The sequence below is a fragment of the Heterodontus francisci genome, chromosome 5 (assembly GCF_036365525.1).
Source record: "Heterodontus francisci isolate sHetFra1 chromosome 5, sHetFra1.hap1, whole genome shotgun sequence".
Taxonomy (NCBI): Eukaryota; Metazoa; Chordata; class Chondrichthyes; order Heterodontiformes; family Heterodontidae; genus Heterodontus; species Heterodontus francisci.
The window spans coordinates 204,156,523-204,182,468 of record NC_090375.1 but is presented as its reverse complement, the minus strand read 5'-3'; positions in this window follow the sequence as shown (position 1 = coordinate 204,182,468).

The window sequence follows — 25,946 nt, the reverse complement described above, 5'->3', positions numbered from 1 at the left end:
TGTGTGTGATACAAAAATTGGCTGAGAGTGAGAAAGAAAGCTGGAGACTATGGGAACAGTGGCAAATGAAGATCCAATTGGAGAAATGTGAGGTAACACATTCAAGAGGGACAAACAAAGCAAGTGAATACACAATAAATGGTAGGAATCTGAGAAATGTAGATGAACAGAGGGACCTTGGAGTTTATATTCCTTGTAAATATGGACTGAAATGACGATGTAACTGATCAATTTTCAGCTGCATACCATGACTACAGTTATGCCTGTAATGATATAAGAATGTACATAAGGCATGATATATGAAGTCTAATTGGCCACTGTTGAATTTGTTAGCTTGATCTTTGTGGGAACACAAGGGTTAAGGGAGTGAAAATAGTAAAGAAAACCTGGGAAATTCACTGTGCTGCATTCCTAAGACAAGATATGAACAGTAAATGACCAAAGGCTTGTAATTATAAGAAGGCAGGATATGGACAATAAAATTATCAAAATACTGTAATTATAAGAAATCAGGTATGGGATCTGTTCTTCTGTTCTTATCACAATCATTCCAATGGTACAAGTACCTATGATTATCAAAATACTGGCAGGATGAATCTCATTAAGGGAATCTTGTAACATTTTCTGGTTCCATGGTCATCATTATGGTCAGGGCAATGAGGAACCTTGAAACAGTGTGAAGGAAGCCACCTGGGTGATTGAGAAAGGGACAGACATTCACAGCATGGTTGGTAACAGAGGCCGTCTACTTTGTCCTTATCACTAGCATCTGCTAGGGACTCTGTCCATGAGAGGTAACATCCACCCTTGACCACTCACAGAGCTGACCATGCAGGGAGTAACCAATCCCTGATCACCACAGGTTCTGAACACATGTCCAGAGGGGTATAAGAAAAGTGAACCTTCCTTTATTCTTCACTGTGCAGCCAGACTGTTGGCTGACCTGTCAGAATGAAATCTTTTCCTCTGGATGGCTGATCATTGCTCCAGGTGTGAACAGAGACTTGCGGGGACCAACCGGGCTGGGTAAGAGAAAAGCGTGGGTGTATCATTCTGGGAACGTGTAACCCTTTAGTCTCATGGTTGAGTTCATGCGGAAAGTTGGAGGGGGAAATGCCATTTCTCTGTGGTTGAATTAAAGAGATTGAAGGACAAGGCCGGGGACTGTGTGGAAGATTCAGCTTTGTGGATATCAACAAGACAACTGGATGTATAAACCTTTGATCTCATAGGTAAAAGTAAGACAAGCCAATAGATTGGGAAGATTCAGCTTCTGTGGGGTATTTATAAAATGAGGACTCAACTGAATTGAAAGAGGTCAATTAGGTTAAGGGACAGGTCAATAGAGATGCAGTGGCAGACATTTAAGGGGATATTTCAAAGTGCACAGAATAGATACATTCCAATGAGAAAGAAAAATTCCAAGCGGAGGACACACTCTCTGCAGTTAACTAAAAAAGTTAAAGATAGTTTCAAACTTAAGGAAAAAGCATATAATAGCACAAAGATTGGTGACAGGTCAGAAGATTGGACAGAATATAAAAAAAACAAGAAAGAATGACTAAACTATTAATAAGGAGGGAAAAAATAATGTGCGAGAGAAAGCGAGCAATAAATATAAAAAGAGACAGTAAGAGTTCGTACAGATATTTAAAAAAAGAGTTAACAAAGTGAGCGTTGTTCCTATAGAAAGTGAGTCTGGAGAATTAATAAGGGAAAATAAGGAGAGTGCAGATGAACTGAACAGGTATTTTGCATCAGTCTTCACAATAGAGGATACAAGAAACATCCCAGAAATATCTGTAAATCAGGAAATGGAAGGGAGGGAGGAAATGAAGAAAATTACAATCACCAGGGAAGTGGTACTGAGCAAATTGTTGGAGCTAGGGGCTGATAATTCCCCAGGTCCTGATGGACTTCATCCTCGGGTCTTAAAAGAAGTGGCTAGAGAGATAGTTGGTCCGTTGGTTATAATTTTCCAAAATTCCCTAGATTCGGAGAAGGTTCAATTAGATTGGAAAATAGCAAATGTAACTCCTTTATTCAAAAAGGGAGGGAGAGGGAAAGCAGGAAACTACAGGCCAGTTAGCTTAACATCTGTCATAGGGAAAATGTTAGAAGCTATTATTAAAGAGATTGGGCTGGATTTTACGAAGCCCCCAACGTCGGGCTCTGTGGAAGGGGAGGAGCCATAAGATCATTCCGGCAGAGGCTCACCACGGAGCCTGACACCATGAGGGCCCGGCCAATCCTCCCTGAGGCAGCGAGGATCTGTGATGGTCCCCCCACCTCTCGGTGACAGAATCTGAATTTAAAAATGTTAATCAATAAAATTAATTCATTAACATTCATTTAGTTTTAATCTTACCGGCCCGTTGTGATCTTCAGAGTGACAGCCGGCAATCCAGCACATTCACTTCCCCGTCTGGGGAAAGCAGGCGTGACACTGGTGGGGAAGGTGGGGGAGGGGGAGATGTTGGGACGGGGTTAAGTAATCATCATGAGTGAAGGGGATGGTGGAAAGGAGTGAAGTTTAACTTTGTAGAGTCTTAGTGGGGGAAGGTTTTATTTCAAAGGTAAGTGTTTTTGGGCGGGAAGGGCAAATACTTATTGTCATTGGTCATGGGGCGAGCTGGGAAAGGGGCAATAGAATTTTTATTACAACAATTAGGGGATAGCTCTGAAAAGATTTAAGTTCACCGGCAGGGTTGGCTGCCCTTGAAAATTGGCGCCAGTGCCTGCGCACAGGCAGCTGATGCCATTGCCGGCGTCGGACAACCCGCCCCCTCCACGTAATTGGTGATGCATGGCCCGCATGTGCAGACTTCCATTTTGTCACCTGCCGACAGGAGCAGCATCAGGCTTTTAAAATTCAGCCCATTATAGCAGGGCACTTCGAAAAATGCAAAGTAATCAGGCAGAGTCAACATGGTTTTGTGAAAGGGAAATCATGTTTAACCACTTTATTGGACTTCTTTGAAGAAGTAACATGTGCTGTGGATAAAGGGGAACCAGTGGATGTACTGTACCTAGGTTTTCAGAAGGCATTCGATAAGGTCACACATCAAAGATTACTGCAGAAAATTAAAGCTCAAAAGTTCATGGTATAGGGGGTAACATATTGGCATGGATAGATGATTAGCTAGCGAACAGGAAACAGAGATTAGGCATAAATAGGTCATTTTCTGGTTGGCAAGATGTAATGAGTGATATCCTTTTTCTATTCATTCATTTATTGCCCATCCCTAATTGCCCACAAAAAGGTGGTGGTGAGCTGCCTTCTTGAACCACTGCAGTCTATTAGGGTAGGTACACTCACAGTGCTGTTAGGGAGGGAATTCCAGGATTTTGACCCAGCGACAGTGAAGGACCAGTGATATAGTTGCAAGTCAGGATGGTGTGTGACTTGGGGAGGAACCTGCAGGTGGTGGTGGTGTTCCCACGCATTTGCTGCCCTTGTCCTTTCGGTTGGTAGAGGTCACGGGTTTGGAAGGTGCTGTCGAAGGAGCCTTGGTGCATTGCTGCAGTGCATCTTGTAGATGGTACACACTGCTGCCACTGTTTCAGTGGTAGATGGAATGAATGTTTGTGAATGGGGTGCCAATCAAGAGGGCTGCTTTGTCCTAGATGGTGTGAAGCTTCTTGAATGTTGTTGGAGCTGCACCCATCCAGCCAAGTGGAGAGTATTTCATCACACTGCTGACTTGTGCTTTGTAGATGGTGGACAGGCTTTCGGGAGTCAAGAGCTAAGTTACTCGCTGTAGGATTCCTAGCCTCTGACCTGCTGTTGCAGCCAGGGTATTTATATGGCTACTCCAGTTCAGTTTCTGGTCAATGGGAACACTCAGGATGTTGATCGTGGGAGATTCAGTGATGGCAATGCCATTGAATGTCAAGGGGAGATGGTTAGATTCTCTCTTGTTGGAGATGGTCATTGCCTGGCACTTGTGTGGCGCGAATGTTACTTGCCACTTATCAGCCCCAGCCTGGATATTGTCCAGGTCTTGCTGAATTTCTATACAGACTGCTTCAGTATCTGAGGAGGCGTGAATGGTGTTGAGCATTGTGCAATCATCAGCGAACATCTTCACTTCTGACCTGATGATTAAAGGAAGGCCATTGATGAAGCAACTGAAGATGGTTGGACCTAAGATACTACCCTGAGGAACTCCTGCAGTGATGTCTGGGAGCTCAGATGATTGACCTCCAACAACCATCTTCCTTTGTGCTAGGTATGACTCCAACCCGAGGAGAGTTTTCCCTCCAATTCCCATTGACTCCAGTTTTGCTAGAGCTCCTTGATGCCATACTCGGTCAAATACTGCCTCACCTCACCACTTGCATTCAGCTCTTTTGTCCATGTTTTAACCAAGGCTGTAATGAGGTCAGGGGCTGAATGGCCCTGGTAAAACCCAAACTGAGCTTCACTGAGCAGGTAGTTGTGAAGCAAGTGCCGCTTGTTGGCACTGTCGATGACATCTTCCATCACTTTACTGATGATTGAGAGTGGACTGATGGGGCGGTAATTGGCCAGGGTGAACTTGTCCTGCTTTTTGTGTGCAGGACATACCTGGGCAATTTTCCACATTGCTAGTAGATGCCAGTGTTGTAGCTGTACTGGAACAGCTTGGCTAGGGGCACGGTAAGTTCTGGAGCGAAAGTCTTCAGTACTATTGCTGGAATACTGTCAGGGCCCATAGCCTTTGCAGTATCCAGTGCCTTCATTTATTTATTGATATCACATGGAATGAATCGAATTGGCTGAAGTCTGGCATCTGTGATACTGGGGACTTCAGGAGGAGGCTGAGATGGATCATCAACTCGGCATTTCTGGCTGAAGATTGTTGCAAATGCTTTAACCTTATCTTTTGCACTGATGTGCTGGGCTCCCCCATCTTTGAGCTTCGGAATATTTGTGGAGTCACCTCCTCCAGTTCATTGTTTAATTGTCCACCACCATTCATGACTGAATGTGGCACGACTACAGAGCTTAGATCTGATCCGTTGGTTGTGGGTTCGCTTAGCTCTGTCTATTGCATGTTGCTTATGCTGTTTGGCACGCAAGTAGTCCTGGGTTGTAGCTTCACCAGGTTGACACCTCATTTTGAGATATGTCTGGTGCTGCTCCTGGCATGCCCTCCTGCACTCTTCATTGAACCAGGGTTGGTCTCCCGCCTTGATGGTAACAGTAGAGTGGGGGATATGCCAGGCCATGAAGTTACAGATAGTGGTTGAGTACAATTCTGCTGCTGATGATGGCCCACAATGCCTCATGGATGCCCAGTTTTGCATTGCTTGATCTGTTCAAATGCTATCCCATTTAGCACGGTGGTAGTGCCACACAACATGATGGAGGGTATCTTCAATGTGAGGATGGGTCTTTGTCTCCACAAGGACTGTGCGGTGGTCACTCCTACCAATACTGTCATGGACAGATGCATCTGTGGCAAACAGATTGGTGAGGACAAGGTCAAGTATGTTTTTCCCTCTTGTTGGTTCCCTCACTGCCTGCGACTGATCCAGTCGAGCAGCCGTGTCCTTTAGGACTCGGCTAGCTTGGTCAGTAGTGGTGCTACTGAGCCACTCTTGGTGTTGAACATTGAATTCCCCCACCCAGAGTACATTCTGCACCCTTGCCACACTCAGTGCTTCCTCCAAGTGCTGTTCAACATGGAGGAGTACTGACTCATCAGTTGAGGGAGGGCAGTAGGTGGTAATCAGCAGGAGGTTCCCTTGCCCATGTTTGACCTAATGCCATGAGACTTCATGGAGTCTGGAGTCGATGTTGAGGACTCCCAGGGCAAATCCCTCCCGACTGTGTACCACTGTGCTGCTCCCTCTCCTGGATCTGTCCTGCAGGTGGGACAGGACATACCCACAGATGGTGATGGTGGTGTCTGGGACATTGTCTGTTAGGTATGTTTCTCTGAGTATGACTATGTCAAGCTGTTGCTTGACTCATCTGTGGGACAGCTCTCTCATCTTTGGCACAAGCTCCCAGAAGTTAGTAAGGAGGACTTTGCAGGGTTGACAGGGCTGGGTTTGCTGTTGTCGTTTCCGATGCCGAGGTCGATGCCGGGTGGTTCATCCAGTTTCAATCCTTATTGACTTTTTCACGGTTAGATACAACTGAGTGACTTGCTCGGCCAATTCAGAGAGCATTTTAAGAGACATATTTCTGTGGGTCTGGAGTCACATGTAGACCAGTCCAGTTAAGGAGAGCAGATTTCTTTCCTTCAAGGGCATTAGTGAACCAGATGGGTTTTTATAACAATCGACAATGGTTTCATGGCCATCATTAGACAAGCTTTTAATTCCAGATTTATTAATTGAATTCAAATTCCACCTTCAGCCATGGTGGGATTCGAACCCATGTCTCCAGAGCAATACCCTGGGGCTCTGAGTTATTTATCCAGTGACAATACCACAACACCACCGCCTCCCATCAGGGATCAGTGCTGCGGCCTCAATGTTTTACGTAAATGACTTAGATAAAGGAACGATAGGTCTTGTTGCTGAATTTGCTGATGACACCAAGATAGGTAAGAAAGTAAATTGTGAAAAGGACATAAGGAGGCTACAAAGGGATACAAATAGGTTAAGTGACTGGGCAAAGATTTGGCAAATGGAGTACAATATGGGAAAAAGTGAAATTGCCTATTTTGGCTGGAAGAATAAAAAATAAGTATATTATCTAAATGGTGAGATTGCAGAGCACTGAGATGCAGAGGGATCTGGGTGTCCTGGTGAGTGTGTGTGAGACAGTGTGAGAGAGTGTGTGTGTGTGTGTGTGAGAGTGAGAGAGTGAGTGAGTGTGAGATGTGAGCGAGTGAGTGTGTGTGTGTGAGTGTGAGAGAGTGAGTGAGTGTGAGACAGTGTGAGAGTGAGCGTGTGTGTGAGTGTGAGAGAGTGAGTGTGTGTGAGACAGTGTGAGAGAGTGAGTGAGTGTGAGACAGTGTGATTGTGAGTGTGTGTGAGACAGTGTGAGAGAGTGAGTGTGTGTGAGACAGTGTGAGAGTGAATGTGTGTGAGACAGTGTGAGAGTGAGCGTGTGTGTGAGTGTGAGAGAGTGAGTGTGTGTGAGACAGTGTGAGAGAGTGAGTGAGTGTGAGACAGTGTGATTGTGAGTGTGTGTGAGACAGTGTGAGAGAGTGAGTGTGTGTGAGACAGTGTGAGAGTGAATGTGTGTGAGACAGTGTGAGAGAGTGAGTGTGTGTGAGACAGTGTGTGAGTGAGTGTGTGTGTGAGAGTGAGTGTGTGTGAGACAGTGTGAGAGTGAGTGTCTGTGAGATAGTGTGAGAGAGTGTGTGTGTGTGACAGTGTGAGAGAGTGAGTGTGTGTGAGACAGTGTGAGAGTGAGTGTGTGTGAGACAGTGTGAGAGAGTGAGTGTGTGTGAGACAGTGTGAGAGTGAGTGTGTGTGAGACAGTGTGAGAGTGAGTGAGTGAGTGTGAGACTGTGAGAGAGTGAGTGTGTGTGTGATAGTGTGAGAGAGTGAGTGAGTGTCAGACAGTGTGAAAGAGTGAGTGTGTGTGAGACAGTGTGGGAGTGAGTGTGTGTGAGACAGTGTGAGAGAGACTATTGATATAGATTGTGAGAGAGAGATAGTCTAATAGAGAGAGTATGTAATCCAGCCCCTAAACCATAGCCCAGCTCAGTCTGACCACTCTATTGACACGGGAAGCTGCAAATGAATTACTGCACGAAATAGCTGAAGTCACTGTTTACAGAGGAGCTCAGACTGAATGCAACAAAATAGTGGATCAGTCCTGAAAGAAATTAGCAGAAATTTTAATCTAAAATAGAGCCATGTACTAAACACAGGAACTGTATCCTAAACACAGTGGCTGCTCTCACTGCTGGGAGCATTTTCAGATCCCCAATGATTTCTGGTGTCATTCAGTTAATGGAAGTCTGTGGATAAATATTACATTCATGGACTGGAGACACTGGGTCCAACCTCTCGTCTGCTCTCAGTTGTTTTGTTTATTAATTAATTGACTAATTGATATAACTGGATATTTCACCGCACTCTTTACCTGCTCTCTGAACTTGGACTGAGTAGCTCCATAAATAAATGTGTTTGTGCAGCAACTTAAATTGAGCAGCACAGTTCCAACATGTCCAAAGTAATATACAAAATCTCTGGAATTGTTGGGATCACTTCCTGCGATGTTATAATATAAGAAATATAGAACATATACTGACCACAGAAGTATGAAGATGGCGGATATAGTGAATAGTAAAATCATTGACTTCCTTCTGCTCTCCATCTCTGGGTCACTGCGATTCTCTCCCTTGCTCTGACCCCTCAGTCCCTTACGGACTCGACTGGCCACTAAAATGTGTCTGACTGTCAGAATGTTGAGCAACAGAATTAAAGCAAATGGGAGCAATGGAGTTAAAACTGTATGAAACCATTTAAAACCCACCCATCTGGGATCAGTATAATAGATTGGCTTTGTAATACAGAGATAAGGTACATTGTCGATTCTCCCATAAGATTCATATCTAAAGTAGGAGGGGACATTTGTTAAACAGAGCAGAATGCAGGTTGTTGCGAGAACCACAACCGCAGTTTTCTCGGTGCAATATTTAGTTTTTAGCTTCTGGCAACAAATGGCCACAAATCGATCAAAGGTGAAAGTGACGGTGAACCAGACAGAACAGTCTGTAGCTGCACAACTCAGGACATAGATAATACTACACACAGGGGTGATGTGCAGAAAACACAATGGGAAATAATACTTACTGATCTGTCTCAGTGTGACCTCAGTGATAATGACCAGTAGATCTGCCGTTGCCATGGCCACCAGGTAACGAGTGGTGCAGGTGGAGAGTCCACAGTGTCCACATGACAGGATCACAATCGTCACTAAATTAACTGTAAGGGAAAAGAGACTGGAAATTACTGATCAAACATTCTCCATGTCTGAGAAGAGACAATAAGTATTTGAGTAAAAATAAAATAATGAGACTGTGACAATGTTGAAAACACTCAGCAGGTCAGGCAGTATCTGTGGAGAGAGAAACTGAGTTAATGTTTTCGGCTGACAGTCTTTGAACAGAACTGGAAGATATTAGAGATTAACAGTTTTAAGGCAATGACAGAGCCAGTGAAAAGTGAGCTGCAGGGGGAGGAAAGAACAAAGGGGAAGGTCTGTGATCGGGTGGACGGCAGGAGGGATTCAATGACAAAAGGGATGATGGTGTAAGGAGAATGGGACAATTAAAGAAACAGAAGATGGGACCAGAGGAGGTGTAAATGGTTCCAGCAGAATAACAGAGGGAGAGGGAAGCATGGAATATCTTCCCAAGAGCAGGAGGCTCCAGTGGTCTGGGAATATGATGGACCCCAGGGATGTGGACCAACTGATTGGCCATAGGGGATCCCCAGCCCAAGAACCAGCCCACACCTCCTCCACCCCAGTGGCATTGGTGTAGCCGTCCTCCGTTACCAGAACAGGCCGTCCCAGAAAATGAGAGATGTGGTTTTGCTCTGGTGCTTTTGACCCCAGAATTAAATTCAGAACGAAGGTGAACTGGATCATGGAAATGCACTGGGGCTCATTTCTACAGGTAGAGAAATAAAACCAGAGAGGTGATATTAAATTTAGAGAGGGGAGGCAATATTTTAGTGGCATTGTCACTGGGCTAGTAACCCAGAGACCCAGGGTATTGCTCTGGGGACATGGATACGAATCCTAGTACGGCAGAAGGTGGAATTTGAATTCAATTAATAAATCTGGAATGAACAGCTGGTCGAATGATGGCCATGCAACCATTGTTGATTGTTGTAAAAACCCATCTGGTTCATGAATGTCCTTTAGATAAGGAAATCTGCTGTCCTGGTCTGGCCTATGTGTAACTCCAGGCCCACAGCAATGTGGTTGAGTCTTATTGCTCTATGAGATGGCCTAACAAGACCATTCAATTGTTTCAAACTGCTACAAAGTCAAGGAGTCATAAAACAGGACGGACCACCCGGCATCGGAAATGACAACGGCAAATCTGACCCTGCAAAGTCCTCCATACTAACATCTGGGGGCTTGTGCCCAAGTTGGAAGAGCTGTCCCATAGACTAGTCATTGTAACAGGCTGACATAGTCATACTCACAGAATCATACCTTAAAATGTCCCAGACACTGCCATCACCATATGTCCAACACATCGGCAGAACAGACAGACAGAGGTGGTGACACAGTGGTATACAGTCGAGAGGAAGTTTTCTTTTCTTTCATTTAGAGATGCAGCACTGAACAGACCCTTCAGCCCACCGAGTCTGTGCTGACCAACAACCACCCATTTATACTAATCCTACATTCATCCCATATTCCCTCCCACATCCCCACCAATCTCCTACCACCTACCTACACGAGGGGCAATTTACAATGGCCAATATACCGACCAACCTGCAAGTCTTTGGCTGTGGGAGGAAACCGGAGCACCCGGCGGAAACCCACATGGTCACAGGGAGATCTTGCAAACTCCGCACAGGCAGTACCCAGAACTGAACCCTGGTCGCTGGAGCTGTGAGGCTGCGGTGCTAACCACTGCGCCACTGTACCACCCAGTGTTGCCCTGGGTGTCCGCGACATCGACTTCAGACCCCATGAAACCTCACAGCATCAGGTCAAGCATGTTTTTCGTCTCTTTTGAAAAGCGTGCAAGACAGCTGAAGTGGCCAGCAGAGAGCTGGACACTGTTATTGCAAAGCAAGCAAACAGGAAAAACCCCATGAGGTTGATTCACTGTTGTCTGATGAGAGTTCAGAATCAAGACTATGAGATGTTATCCTTGCGATACAAAATCTTGGTAACTCTCAGGCATTTGTTGTGCTTTCCTGCACTCACATCAATAGGTCTGTTGGGTCTTACTACCACAGTTAAAGTCACAGGCTGGTCTGCTGTGCTTAACATCAGGACCCCTTTTCTTGCACTGGTCTGGTGTGCCCTGATTAATCCTCCGGGTTTCCCCTGTAACTTCCAGCAGTCAGCTCGAAGGTGACCTGCCTTGTTACAATGGAGACACACAGGGTTCAGGCATCACTCCTATTCTCAGCGCCATCCTTTCTAGCCTGAGGAGGGTCCACTGTGTGTCCAGCTTTCTCATCTCACAAATAGCTGTTCAAGCTCCTATCACCCTCCCACCTTCTATCCTTTTTGGGTTTGCGGGGCAACTAGGGAAGGGTTTTCCTTGGGGTAAGGAATTATGGACAAGTGTATATTCATCAGCCAGGATTGCATCCTGCCTGGATCTTGGAACCTTTTGTTCCTCTTATGTGGGTTTTAATGGAAAGGAGGAGTGTGTTTTTGAACTCCTCGAGAAGGATCACCACTCTCAGGTCTTCATATGTGGGCTGTATCTTGAGTGCTCATATCCATTGGTCAAAAATGAGCTGCTTAACTCTTTCAAACTCAAGGTAAGCTTGTTCTCACTGCTTTTGGACGGTTCAGAATTTTTGGCAGTACGCCATTGTAACAAGGCTGGTCACCTTCGAGCTGACTGCTGGAAGTTATGGGGAAAACCCATACGATTAATCAGAGTAAACAAGACCAGTGCAAGAAAAGGGGCCCTGATGGAAAGTACAGCAGACCAGGCTGTGGCTGTAACTGCGGCAGTGAGACCCCCTAAAACTACCACTAAACTAAAGGGAGCCCCAGAGTGCCAGAAGGAGGTGCTGATGAGGAAGTGGAGACCTCCTCATAGACCTGCGGATGAAGAGTGGACAGTGGTTCACCAGATAGTGGTGCTACCGCAGTACTGCAAGGTGTGAGTGCTGGAAAATGTAACAGAATGCCTGACAGTTAACAGAATTTTGTGCCCTCAGGAAAAGTGATTCAATAACCTTCGAGTGAGGCAAGCAAGCCCACTGTCATACTTAGGAATACAGGGGCCACCTCATCCCTTCTACTGGGAAAAGGCATGACCTTTCCCCCAGAGAGTTCACTGAATGCATATTTGTAAATGGTAGTGGAGGAAAGTATATGCCCATACCTTTATATCAGGTGCACCTGGAGTGTGACCTTGTTTCAGGACATTGAGCTGTGGGAATTGTCCCTACTTTACCTGTGGACAGAGTCGAACTGCTCCTGGGTTATGATCTGGCCGGGGTAAAGGTGGTAGCTTCCCCAGTGGTTTTAGACAGACTGAAAGAGATTAAGGAGACAGAGAAGTTGCAGGAGAAGGTCCCTGGCATTGTCTCTGATTGTGTGGTGACTCTGTCCACAAGTTCCGACACAGGAGGCTGAAATGACACTGCAGACAGATGACCCTACTGTCTACTTATCTGGAACCTTCTTTGGGAACTTAGAAGACCCAGAGGATGTTTCAAACAGGTCTTCCTTGGTCGAGGCTCAGCAAGCTGTCCCAGCAATCAGAAAGTTAGTACAGACTGTCCAAGCTGAAGCTAAACTAAAGGGAGTCCCAGAGTGTCAGAAGGAGGTGCTGATGAGAAAGTGGAGACCTCCTCATAGACCTGTGGATGAAGGGTGGACATTGGTTAACCAGATAGTGGTGCCACCGATGTACCATAAGGAAATACTAAGAATAACCCACGAAATTCCAATGACTGGACATGTCGATATACGAAAAACCCAAGCCCGCATAAAACGTCATTCTGCATGGTGGGGAGGTATCAGGAAAACATGCTATGCTGAATGAGGATTTTTAATTCATTGGTTGGAAACCTACATTAAACTTTAAAAAGGAAAGCTGGTATCCTACATGCAACTTTAATAAAACTGGCAGCTAAGATGGCCACCACAATTTGTGTTGAAATACCTCACATTCCAAGACATGGAAGTGGAGACGTGTGTCTAAAAACCTCCTATCCAGGAGAGTGGCTTGAACAGTTGAATAACTTATCTAGTATCGCCCTCGTTAGCAAGACATTCAAAGCCATCTTGCAACATTCACTGTGGAGACATACCTCTGGGGGGTAAAATTGAAACAATAAGATTTTTTTTTAGATTTAGGTTTAGATTTAGAGATACAGCACTGAAACAGGCCCTTCGGCCCACCGAGTCTGTGCCGACTATTAACCAAACATTTAAACTAATCCTACGCTAATCCCATATTCCTACCACATCCTCACCTGTCCCTATATTCCCCTACCACCCACCTATACTTGGGGCAATTTATAATGGCCAATTTACCTATCAACCTGCAAGTCTTTTGGCTGTGGAAGGAAACCGGAGCACCCGGAGGAAACCCACGCAGACACTGGGAGAACTTGCAATCTCCACACAGGCAGTACCCAGAATTGAACCCAGGTCACTGGAGCTGTGAGGCTGCGGTGCTAACCACTGCGCCACTGCGAGAGAAAGTTGAGATTCTTAGACTTTGCACCGCAGTAAAGTAAAAAAACACTGAGAGAACCATGTGACAGTCCCACCAGGCTGTGTGAACTTGGAATTTTTGTTACACATAGCAGACAAGCTTTGAGAGCCAACAAGTGCAAGACACCAGTGGGGCTATCCCTCTCTCTCTCCCTCTCTCCAGGTATACTGCAAGCTTCGAATCCTGTCCAAGCTTGTCATCATTACAGACAGAGATCCCAGGGGGAGAAATCCATCTACATCACTGTCTCCAAGAAAACTTTAAACCAGGTGGACCAGCTGCAAGTACACTCTACCAGCCAGAGATTTCAGAAACATGAATTCGTCCGGAAGACAATTAAATTACTAGCCTCACAGACTATATATTATTTTTATTTGTTCTGGACTCTAATCCAAACAAATTATTTTTCATCAATCTGCAATCTATCTGTGTGTGTGATTCTCATGTGTGTATGTGTGCATGTGTGTGTTTGTGTGTACATGTGTGTGTGTGAAAGTTGGAGTGTAGTTTATTATTTTCCCTTCGATCGAGTTTTGATTTGAAGTACAATTAACTAACCGCTTTCTTGTTAAAACTCAAGAAAAGCTGTCTTATAGCACACAAAGGGTTAAACACTCACTGACTTGGTCAGCACATCCACTGTTTCAAAATAAATAAGCCCTGTTGCGGTCAAACAAGGAGAGGGGCAAAAGGCAATCCCTTCGACTCCTCCTCACCTGAACTTAATATCTACATATGATATTCCACTAAAAGCAGTAACTGGATAATTTAGAGAGTCTGTGAGTTACAAACAGAGATTTATTTTCAGTTCAGGCAATGGAATAAAACCACAGAGATAATTCCGGCCATTTAACTTCAGGAAATGATATCACTGATCTGGTCTCTGTATAACAGTGAGCACCAGATCAGCAATGTAACATTAGCAGTCACAGAGAATAGAGACATGGATTCACACAATCTCAATGGTTAGAGTCACTTACCAGGAACACCAATTACTGCAAGGATCAGGTAATATATCTTAATGACACTGTGAAATGTTTCATACATTTTCTGTGAAGTGATCTGTCCCTTCGTACTGCAGACAATCTCTCTCTGTATTAAACTCTGAGTCAGTACATTCCCTGATCCTTTAATTTATACCCTGTGGGATCTCCCTGGGGGATATTGAGGTTGCAACATTGTTCAAATTGTTTTCTTGAATTTGAACAAACCGATTTCGACATCAAGTTCAGTCTGTGTTGTGATCGAATATATTTAGTGCTGAGAATATTTGGAAAACCTCAAAGACTGAACAATTCTGATTACATTAATTAACTTGTGAAAATTAGAAACTCTATTCTCCCAGCAATGAGTTTGTTCTCTCAAACACCATCAGTCCCATCTCCAGATCTCACATTGTTTCAGTGATCTCCTTCACTCGACTGTGACCATTCAGATATTAAATTCCAACTGTTCGAGTGTCTCTCTCAGGACTGTTCCACTGCACTCTGGGATGTGGCCACCCTCTTTAACTGTGGACAATCAGTTAAGTGATTAAAGTGGGTTATTTGTGACAATACATTGCAGAATTCAACTGATACATAATCTGAAACTAATTCAACACCGTAAACTGATACGGCAACTCAATCTAATACAGCACCTCAAACTAATACAATGCTTCAAACCAACAGAAAACCACATTCTTTTTAATTTTGTTGATGGGATGTGAGCATTGCTGAGAAGATCAGCATTTATTGCCCATCCCATATTGCCCTTGAGAAGGTGGTGGTGAACCGCTGCCTGAAACCGCTGCGGTCTGTGTGGTGTAGGTTACACCCACAGTGCTGTTTGAAAGAGTGTTGTGGATTTTGACTCAGTGTCAGTGAAGAAACGGTGATATATTTACAAGTCAGGATGTTGTGTGATTTGGAGGGGAACTTGCAGCTGATGGATTTGCCATGCGTCTGCTGTCCTTGTCCTTCCAGGTGGTCGAGGTTGCGGGTTTGGAAGGTGCTGTTGAAGGAGCCTTGGTGAGTTTCTGCAGTGCATCTTGTAGATGGTACACACTGCTGCCACTACATTGGTTATGAATTGAATGAATGTTGAAGATGGTAGGTGGGGTGCCAATCAAACGACTGCTTTGTCTTGGATGAAGTCGTGCTTCCTGAGTGTTGCTGGAGCTGGACTCATCAAGTGCAGAGTATTCCATCACACTCCTGACTTGTGCCCTGTAGATGGTGGACAGGCTTTGATGAGACAGGTGGTGAATTACTCGCTGCAGAATTCCCAGCCTCTGACCTGCTCTTGCAGACACAGCATTTATGTGGCTGTTCCAGTTCAGTTTCTGGTCAATGGTAACCTCCAGGATGTTGATAGTGGGGGATTCAGCGATGGCAATGCCATTGAACATCAAGGGGAGATAGCTAGATTCTCTCTTATTGGAGATGATCATTGCCTGGCACTTGTGTGGCATGAATGTTACTTGCCACTTATCAGCCCAAGCCTGGATGTTGTCCAGGTCTCACTGCATCTGGACACGGGCTGCTTCAGTATCTGATGAGTTGCAAATGGTGCTGAACTTTGTGCAATCATCAACGAACATCCCCACTTCTGACCTTATGATGGAGGGAAGGTCATTGATGAAGCAACTGAAGATGGTTGGGCCCAGGACACTACCCTTAGGAACTCCTGCAGTGATGTCCTGGGACTGAGATGATTGACCTCCAACAACTGCAACCATCCTCTTTTGTGTTACGAAAAACTCCAACCAGCGGAGAGTGTTCCCTCTGATTCCCATTGACTGCAGTTTTGCTAGGGCTCCTTGATGCCACACTGGTCAAATGATGACTTGATGTCAAGCGCAGTCACTCACACCTCACCTCTTGAGTTCAGCTCTTTTGTCCATGTTTGGACCAAGGCTGTAATGAGATCAGGAGCTGAGTGGCTCTGGCTGAACCCAAATTGAGCATCACTGAGCAGGTGATTGCTGAGCAAGTGCCATTTGATAGCACTGTCGAGGATCCCTTCCACAACTTTGCTGATGATCAAGAGACGACTGATGGGGCAGGAATTGACAGGGTTGAATTTGTGCTGCTTTTTCTGCACAGGACATACTTCGGCAATTTTTCACATTTCACGGGGAGATGCCAGCGTTGCAGCAGCACTGGAACAGCTTGGCTAGGTGCACGATAATTTCTGGAGCACTTGTCTTCATAAGTAGGGAATAGGCAATTTTTGATCCAATGCAATGAAAAAGGGCTAATTAATAATCTTGTTGTAAAGCAGCCTTTCGGAAAGAGTGACCATAATATATAGGAATTTACATTAAATTTGAAAGTGATGTAGTTCAATCAGAAACGTGTGTCTTAAATCTAAGCAAAGGAAACTATGAAGGTATGAGGGGGAAATTGGCAATGGTGCATTGGGAAACTACATTAATTGGTCTGACAGTAAACAGGCAATGTCTAACATTTAAAGAACAAATACATAGTTTACAAAAATATATATTTTAATGCACAATAATCCAACAAGAAAAGTGTTTGATCTGTGGCTAACGAAAGAAATTAAGGATTGTATGAGATCAAAGGAAGAGGCATATAAAGTTGCCAAAGAATGGTAAGCCTGAGGATTGGGAGCATTTTCGAATTCTGTAACGGAGGACTAAGAAAATGATTAACAAAGGGAAAGTAGAATAAAAGAGTCAATTAGAAACATCAAAAATGGACTTTCAAAGCTGCTATAGGTATGTAAAAAGCAAAAGATTAGCAAAACAAAATGTGGGTCCATTACAAGCAGAGTCAGGAGAATTTATAATGGGGAATAATGAAATGGCAGAGAAATTAAACAAATACATTGGGCTGAATTTTACCGGCCCCTCGATGACGTGGATCGGGGTACAGGGGCTGGTAAATGCAATGGGGAGAGGCCTGCCCTGACCCGCGGTGTCAAGATGGGTCCACCACAAATTACCGATGGCAGGGTGACCTCGGTGTGACCCCCACGCCGTACGGCAGCGGCACCCCAATTAGAATATATAAAACCATACTTACCTCTGCAGATCATAAAGCCCGTCTTTCCTGAACAATTCCGGATTATAATTTGAACGGGCAGCCATCACGTGCCAACCCATTCACGAATAGAAAATCCGATGGGACATCAGAGGCAGAGGTTTCACAATGGAAGATAAGTTCCGTTTTCAGGGATCTCACTCTGCTTTCTGGAAGGGAGGAGGGAGGAGGATATTCAGGGGTCTCACTCAGCATTCTGGAAGGGAGGAGGGAGAGGGGATATTCAGGGGTCTCACTCTGCATTCTGGAAGGGAGGAGGAAGGGGGATATTCAGGGATCTCACTCTGCATTCTGGAAGGGAGGGGGGAGGGGGGATATTCAGGGATCTCACTCTACTTTCTGGAAGGGAGGAGGGAGGGGGGATATTCAGGGATCTCACTCTACTTTCTGGAAGGGAGGAGGGAGGGGGGATATTCAGGGATCTCACTCTGCTTTCTGGAAGGGAGGTGGGAGGGGGGATATTCAGGGGTCTCACTCTGCATTCTGGAAGGGAGAAACTGTGTCCCCTCCCTCCATAAACACTGTACCCTCTGCATTTATTTGTGTCTGTGCAGGAGAAATGACACTCTAGTTACCCAGTGTTTGGGGTGCGTGCCAGACAGGGTAGGAGTTTTAAGGTTATATGAATGGTGGGGGCAATCGATGTAGCTGGTCAGATCTTGATGTCGGCATGCTGTGCCTCTCAGTGTTGACCAAGATGGGCAATACCATGGCACGCCACATAGTTGATCCATGTTAGCACCTGATGTACCCGTCAACACCAATCCCTACCCTGTTCAGAACCTTCGAATAAATGAAGGATACAACTTCATTTATCACATGGAAATATTCTGGCTCATCCTACAGCAAGCAATCTGCTTCTCCTGAAGATACGTACGTGCTGGAGGCAAGATCATCAGGCAGGTGTGGTCCATGTAGAGGCCCCCAGTCGTGACCAGCAGCCCCCGAGGGGAGCTCGCCATTGTGGTTGCCGTGCATTTACAGGATCCAGAGCACCAGTTTCAGAGGTGATTGTGCAGGTAAAGGGGGTGATGACACGTCTCACTGCCCTACTCAACGATGACCTGCAGCCCATGGGGTTCAGTCGACATCCTGTGCCTGCGGTCCTCATAGTGTCAGCGGCTCTGAAGCTTGATGTCAATGGAGCATTTCAGGGGCCCACCAGAGACCTTTGTGGGGTCACACAGTCAGCAGTGCACCGCTGCATCAGGGAGGACACCGTTGCCCTGCACCGGAGGGCCAGTGAGTATGTCCACTTCAGGATAGACCCTCATAGCCAGGCCCAGAGGACCATCGGTCTTAGCACCATTGCCAGAGAGCCATAGTCCTCAGGGTTCATAGTCTGCACCCATGTGGACATCAGGCCTCTCACCGGGCTACCACCTTCAATTAAAGGAATCATCTTAATTTAGGTGCAGCTGGTATTTCATCACTGGAGATGCTTCATGCAAATCTGTGACCGCTTCTCAGGCAGCTGCCATGACACCTGTGCCAGTCCCAGCTGCCTCCGCTGTTCACTGAACTGGCTCAGATGGAGGGGTGGCTTCTTGGAGATAAGGGCTATCCCTTGCAGACATGGCTCCTGACACCAGTGAGAGACCCCACCACTGCTGCAGAGGAGAGATACAACACCATGCACTGGGTTGAAAGATCTGCCATTGAGCGGGCGATCTGCATGTTCTAAATGTGTTCCCGATGCCTGGATAGATCGGGTGGTGTCCTGTACTATGGGCCAAAAAGGGCATGACCTTTCTTTCCTGCTCGCAGTGCTCTGCACAAAAACGCATCCAATAGGGGGCAGGCCTGGAATTATGAGGAGAGACATCAACTGAGTTCATGAAATAAAAACAAGAAATGCTGGAATCACTCAGCAGGTCTGGCAGCATCTGTGGAAAGAGAAGCAGAGTTAACGTTTCGGGTCAGTGACCCTTCATCGGAACTGAATTCATCCTCGGTCTAGGAGGTCAATGAGGTCTGATAACAGGAAGGTGCATGGGAGGGCAGATACCACCCAGGTTCCACATGCAGGGCTCGTAGGGATCTAGGGATGAATGGCCTTATCAGACAAAGGCTCTCTGCTCCATTGGAACCGACATGAGCTCTGGAAGCCACACATCACCCTCACTCACCTGCTGTTCACCAGTCTACATCCACAGCATCTCAATGTAAACCATTAGAGGCAGCAGCTGACTGAGCTAATTTCCACGTCACTGCATCCATTGGGAGGCTCATGAGTTATTGTGACATGGCAATGATTCGATTGCAGACATTAGCTTTCCTGGAGGGCCATCGGAGCGAGGGATGTGTCATTGGTGATAAATGCTGGCACACATCATTCACACAGGAAAGTATTTGGTGGTCGTCCTCTGTGTGCACGAGGCCTGGAGGGCCCAGGCTGGCTGGGGGATTCCTGCGTCATCACAGAACCTTCCTCAGCTGTCACAGCTACTGGAGCTTCACTCACAGGTGGAGAGGTGGAGGGGCCAGCATCCACATTGGAATCGCCTGGAGGGGGGACCCCAGATATGGTGTGCTGGCTTGCCTCCTCCATCTAAGGGTTCATTGGAACCCCTCAGCCGTCCAGGAGGGAGCTGGGGCAGGGGCATTCTCCAGGCCCCTGGTCCCTCTCACGCCTAACCACTGATCAGGGGTAACTGACCGCCCTGTTTCCGGGATAACTGACTGCCCTGTTTCCAGGGTAACTGACCGCCCTGTTTCCGGGGTAACTGACTGCCCAGTTTCCAGGGTAACCGATCTCCCTGTTTCTGGGGAAACTGACTAACCTGTTTCCAGGGTAACTGACCGCACTCTTTCCGGGGTAACTGACCCCACTGTTTCCAGGATAACTGACTGCACTGTTTCCAGGGTAACTGATCACCCTTTTTCCGGGATAACTGACCGCGCTGTTTCCGGGGTAACTGACCGCCCTGTTTCCGGGATAACTGACTGCCCTGTTTCCAGGGTAACTGACCGCCCTGTTTCCGGGGTAACTGACTGCCCTGTTTCCAAGATAACTGACTGCCCTGTTTCCAGGGTAACTGATCTCCCTGTTTCCGGGCTAACTGATCACCCTGTTTCCGGGCAACTGACTGCCCTGTTTCCAGGGTGACTGACTGCCCTGTTTCCGGGGTAACTGATCACCCTGTTTCCGGGGTAACTGATCACCCTGTTTGCAGGATATCTGACCGCCCTATTACCGGGGTAACTGACCGCCCTGTTTCCAGGATAACTGAATGCCCTGTTTACAGGATAACTGACCGCCCAATTTCCGGGGTAACTGACCGCCCTGTTTCCAGGGTAACTGACTGCCCTGTTTCCAGGTTAACTGAATGCCCTGTTTCCGGGGTAACTGACTGCCCTGTTTCCAGGGTAACTGACCGCCCTGTTTCCGGGGTAAATGAACTCCCTGTTTCCGGGGTAACTGACCGCCCAGTTTCCAGGATAACTGACCGCACTATCTCCGGGGTAACTGACTGCCCTGTTTCCAGGATAACTGACCGCCCTGTTTCCAAGATAACTGACTGCCCTGTTTCCAGGGTAACTGATCTCCCTGTTTCCGGGCTAACTGATCACCCTGTTTCCGGGCAACTGACTGCCCTGTTTCCAGGGTAACTGACTGCCCTGTTTCCAGGATAACTGACTGCCCTGTTTCCGGGGTAATTGACTAATCTGTTTCCAGGATTACTGACTGCCCTGTTTCCGGGGTAAATGACTGCCCTGTTTCCGGGGTAACTGACCGCCCTGTTTCCAGGATAACTGATCGCCCTGTTTCCGGGGTAACTGACTGCCCTGTTTCCAGGGTAACTGACCACCCTGTTTCCAGGATAACTGACTGCCCTGTTTCCAGGGTGACTGACTGCCCTGTTTCCGGGGTAACTGATCACCCTGTTTCCGGGGTAACTGATCACCCTGTTTACAGGATAACTGACCGCCCTATTTCCGGGGTAACTGACCGCCCTGTTTCCAGGATAACTGAATGCCCTGTTTCCAGGGTAACTGACTGCCCTGTTTCCAGGTTAACTGACTGCCCTGTTTCCGGGGTAACTGACTGCCCTGTTTCCAGGGTAACTGACCGCCCTGTTTCCGGGGTAAATGATCTCCCTGTTTCCGGGGTAACTGACCGCCCTGTTTCCAGGATAACTGACTGCACTATCTCCGGGGTAACTGACTGCCCTGTTTCCAGGATAACTGACCGCCCTGTTTCCAAGATAACTGACTGCCCTGTTTCCAGGGTAACTGATCTCCCTGTTTCCAGGGTAACTGATCACCCTGTTTCCGGGCAACTGACTGCCCTGTTTCCAGGGTAACTGACTGCCCTGTTTCCAGGGTAACTGATGACCCCATTTCCGGGATAACTGAATGCCCTGTTTCCAGGGTAACTGATCACCCTGTTTCCGGGATAACTGACTGCCCTGTTTCCGGGGTAACTGACCGCCCTGTTTCCAGGGTAACAGATCACCCTGTTTCCAGGGTAACTGATCACCCTGTTTCCAGGGTAACTGACTGCCCAGTTCCATGGTAACTGACTGCCCTGTTTCCAGAGTAACTGATCACCCTGTTTCCGGGATAACTGTGTGCCCTGTTTCCAGGATAACTGAGTGCCCTGTTTCCAGGGTAACTTACTGCCCTGTTTCCGGGGTAACTGATCACCCTGTTTCCAGGCTAACTGACTGCCCTGTTTCCAGGATAACTGATCACCCTGTTTCCGGGGTAACTGACTGCCCTGTTTCCAGGGTAACCGACCGCCCAGTTTCCAGGATAACTGATCACCCTGTTTCCGGGGTAACTGACTGCCCTGTTTCCAGGGTAACTGGCCGCCCTGTTTCCGGGGTAAATGATCTCCCTGTTTCCGGGGTAACTGACCGCCCTGTTTCCAGGATAACTGACCGCACTATCTCCGGGGTAACTGACTGCCCTGTTTCCAGGATAACTGACTGCCCTGTTTCCGCGGTAACTGACTGCCCTGTTTCCACGGTAAATAACCGCCCTGTTTCCGGGGTAACTGACTGCCCTGTTTCCAGGGTAACTGATCACCCTGTTTCCGGGATAACTGACTGCCCTGTTTCCAGGGTAACTGATCACCCTGTTTCCGGGGTAACTGACTGCCCTGTTTCCAGGGTAACTGATCACCCTGTTTCCGGGGTAACTGACTGCCCTGTTTCCAGGGTAACTGATCACCCTGTTTCCGGGATAACTGACTGCCCTGTTTCCAGGGTAACTGATCACCCTGTTTCCGGGGTAACTGACCGCCCTGTTTCCAGGATAACTGAATGCCCTGTTTCCAGGGTAACTGACTGCCCTGTTTCCAGGTTAACTGACTGCCCTGTTTCCGGGGTAACTGACTGCCCTGTTTCCAGGGTAACTGAACGCCCTGTTTCCGGGGTAAATGATCTCCCTGTTTCCGGGGTAACTGACTGCCGTGTTTCCAGGATAACTGACTGCCCTGTTTCCAGGGTAACTGACAGCCCTGTTTCCACGGTAAATAAGCGCCCTGTTTCCGGGGTAACTGACTGCCCTGTTTCCAGGGTAACTGATCACCCTGTTTCCGGGATAACTGACTGCCCTGTTTCCAGGGTAACTGACCGCCCTGTTTCCGGGGTAACTGACCCCCCTGTTTCCAGGATAACTGACTGCCCGGTTTCCAGGGTAACTGATCACCCTTTTTCCGGGATAACTGACCGCCCTGTTTCCGGGGTAACTGACCGCCCTGTTTCCGGGATAACTGACTGCCCTGTTTCCAGGGTAACTGACCGCCCTGTTTCCGGGGTAACTGACTGCCCAGTTTCCAGGGTAACCGATCTCCCTGTTTCTGGGGAAACTGACTAACCTGTTTCCAGGGTAACTGACCGCACTCTTTCCGGGGTAACTGACCCCACTGTTTCCAGGATAACTGACTGCCCTGTTTCCAGGGTAACTGATCACCCTTTTTCCGGGATAACTGACCGCGCTGTTTCCGGGGTAACTGACCGCCCTGTTTCCGGGATAACTGACTGCCCTGTTTCCAGGGTAACTGACCGCCCTGTTTCCGGGGTAACTGACTGCCCTGTTTCCAAGATAACTGACTGCCCTGTTTCCAGGGTAACTGATCTCCCTGTTTCCGGGCTAACTGATCACCCTGTTTCCGGGCAACTGACTGCCCTGTTTCCAGGGTGACTGACTGCCCTGTTTCCGGGGTAACTGATCACCCTGTTTCCGGGGTAACTGATCACCCTGTTTACAGGATATCTGACCGCCCTATTTCCGGGGTAACTGACCGCCCTGTTTCCAGGATAACTGAATGCCCTGTTTACAGGATAACTGACCGCCCAATTTCCGGGGTAACTGACCGCCCTGTTTCCAGGGTAACTGACTGCCCTGTTTCCAGGTTAACTGAATGCCCTGTTTCCGGGGTAACTGACTGCCCTGTTTCCAGGGTAACTGACCGCCCTGTTTCCGGGGTAAATGAACTCCCTGTTTCCGGGGTAACTGACCGCCCTGTTTCCAGGATAACTGACCGCACTATCTCCGGGGTAACTGACTGCCCTGTTTCCAGGGTAACTGATCTCCCTGTTTCCGGGCTAACTGATCACCCTGTTTCCGGGCAACTGACTGCCCTGTTTCCAGGGTAACTGACTGCCCTGTTTCCAGGATAACTGACTGCCCTGTTTCCAGGGTAACTGATGACCCTATTTCCGGGATAACTGACTGCCCTGTTTCCAGGGTAACTGATCACACTGTTTCCGGGATAACTGACTGCCCTGTTTCCGGGGTAACTGACCGCCCTGTTTCCAGGGCAACAGATCACCCTGTTTCCTGGGTAACTGATCACCCTGTTTCCAGGGTAACTGCCTGCCCAGTTCCATGGTAACTGACTGCCCTGTTTCCAGAGTAACTGATCACCCTGTTTCCGGGATAACTGTCTGCCCTGTTTCCAGGATAACTGAGTGCCCTGTTTCCAGGGTAACTTACTGCCCTGTTTCCGGGGCAACTGATCACCCTGTTTCCAGGCTAACTGACTGCCCTGTTTCCAGGATAACTGATAACCCTGTTTCCGGGGTAATTGACTAATCTGTTTCCAGGATTACTGACTGCCCTGTTTCCGGGGTAAATGAATGCCCTGTTTCCGGGGTAACTGACCGCCCTGTTTCCAGGATAACTGATCGCCCTGTTTCCGGGGTAACTGACTGCCCTGTTTCCAGGGTAACTGACCACCCTGTTTCCAGGATAACTGACTGCCCTGTTTCCAGGGTGACTGACTGCCCTGTTTCCGGGGTAACTGATCACCCTGTTTCCGGGGTAACTGATCACCCTGTTTACAGGATAACTGACCGCCCTATTTCCGGGGTAACTGACCGCCCTGTTTCCAGGATAACTGAATGCCCTGTTTCAAGGGTAACTGACTGCCCTGTTTCCAGGTTAACTGACTGCCCTGTTTCCGGGGTAACTGACTGCCCTGTTTCCAGGGTAACTGACCGCCCTGTTTCCGGGGTAAATGATCTCCCTGTTTCCGGGGTAACTGACCGCCCTGTTTCCAGGATAACTGACCGCACTATCTCCGGGGTAACTGACTGCCCTGTTTCCAGGATAACTGACCGCCCTGTTTCCAAGATAACTGACTGCCCTGTTTCCAGGGTAACTGATCTCCCTGTTTCCAGGGTAACTGATCACCCTGTTTCCGGGCAACTGACTGCCCTGTTTCCAGGGTAACTGACTGCCCTGTTTCCAGGGTAACTGACTGCCCTGTTTCCAGGGTAACTGATGACCCTATTTCCGGGATAACTGAATGCCCTGTTTCCAGGGTAACTGATCACCCTGTTTCCGGGATAACTGACTGCCCTGTTTCCGGGGTAACTGACCGCCCTGTTTCCAGGGTAACAGATCACCCTGTTTCCAGGGTAACTGATCACCCTGTTTCCAGGGTAATTGACTAATCTGTTTCCAGGATTACTGACTGCCCTGTTTCCAGGATAACTGATCACCCTGTTTCCGGGGTAACTGACTGCCCTGTTTCCAGGGTAACCGACCGCCCAGTTTCCAGGATAACTGACCGCACTATCTCCGGGGTAACTGACTGCCCTGTTTCCAGGATAACTGACCGCCCTGTTTCCAAGATAACTGACTGCCCTGTTTCCAGGGTAACTGATCTCCCAGTTTCCAGGGTAACTGATCACCCTGTTTCCGGGCAACTGACTGCCCTGTTTCCAGGGTAACTGACTGCCCAGTTCCATGGTAACTGACTGCCCTGTTTCCAGAGTAACTGATCACCCTGTTTCCGGGATAACTGTGTGCCCTGTTTCCAGGATAACTGAGTGCCCTGTTTCCAGGGTAACTTACTGCCCTGTTTCCGGGGTAACTGATCACCCTGTTTCCAGGCTAACTGACTGCCCTTTTTCCAGGATAACTGATAACCCTGTTTCCGGGGTAATTGACTAATCTGTTTCCAGGATTACTGACTGCCCTGTTTCCAGGATAACTGATCACCCTGTTTCCGGGGTAACTGACTGCCCTGTTTCCAGGGTAACCGACCGCCCAGTTTCCAGGATAACTGATCACCCTGTTTCCGGGGTAACTGACTGCCCTG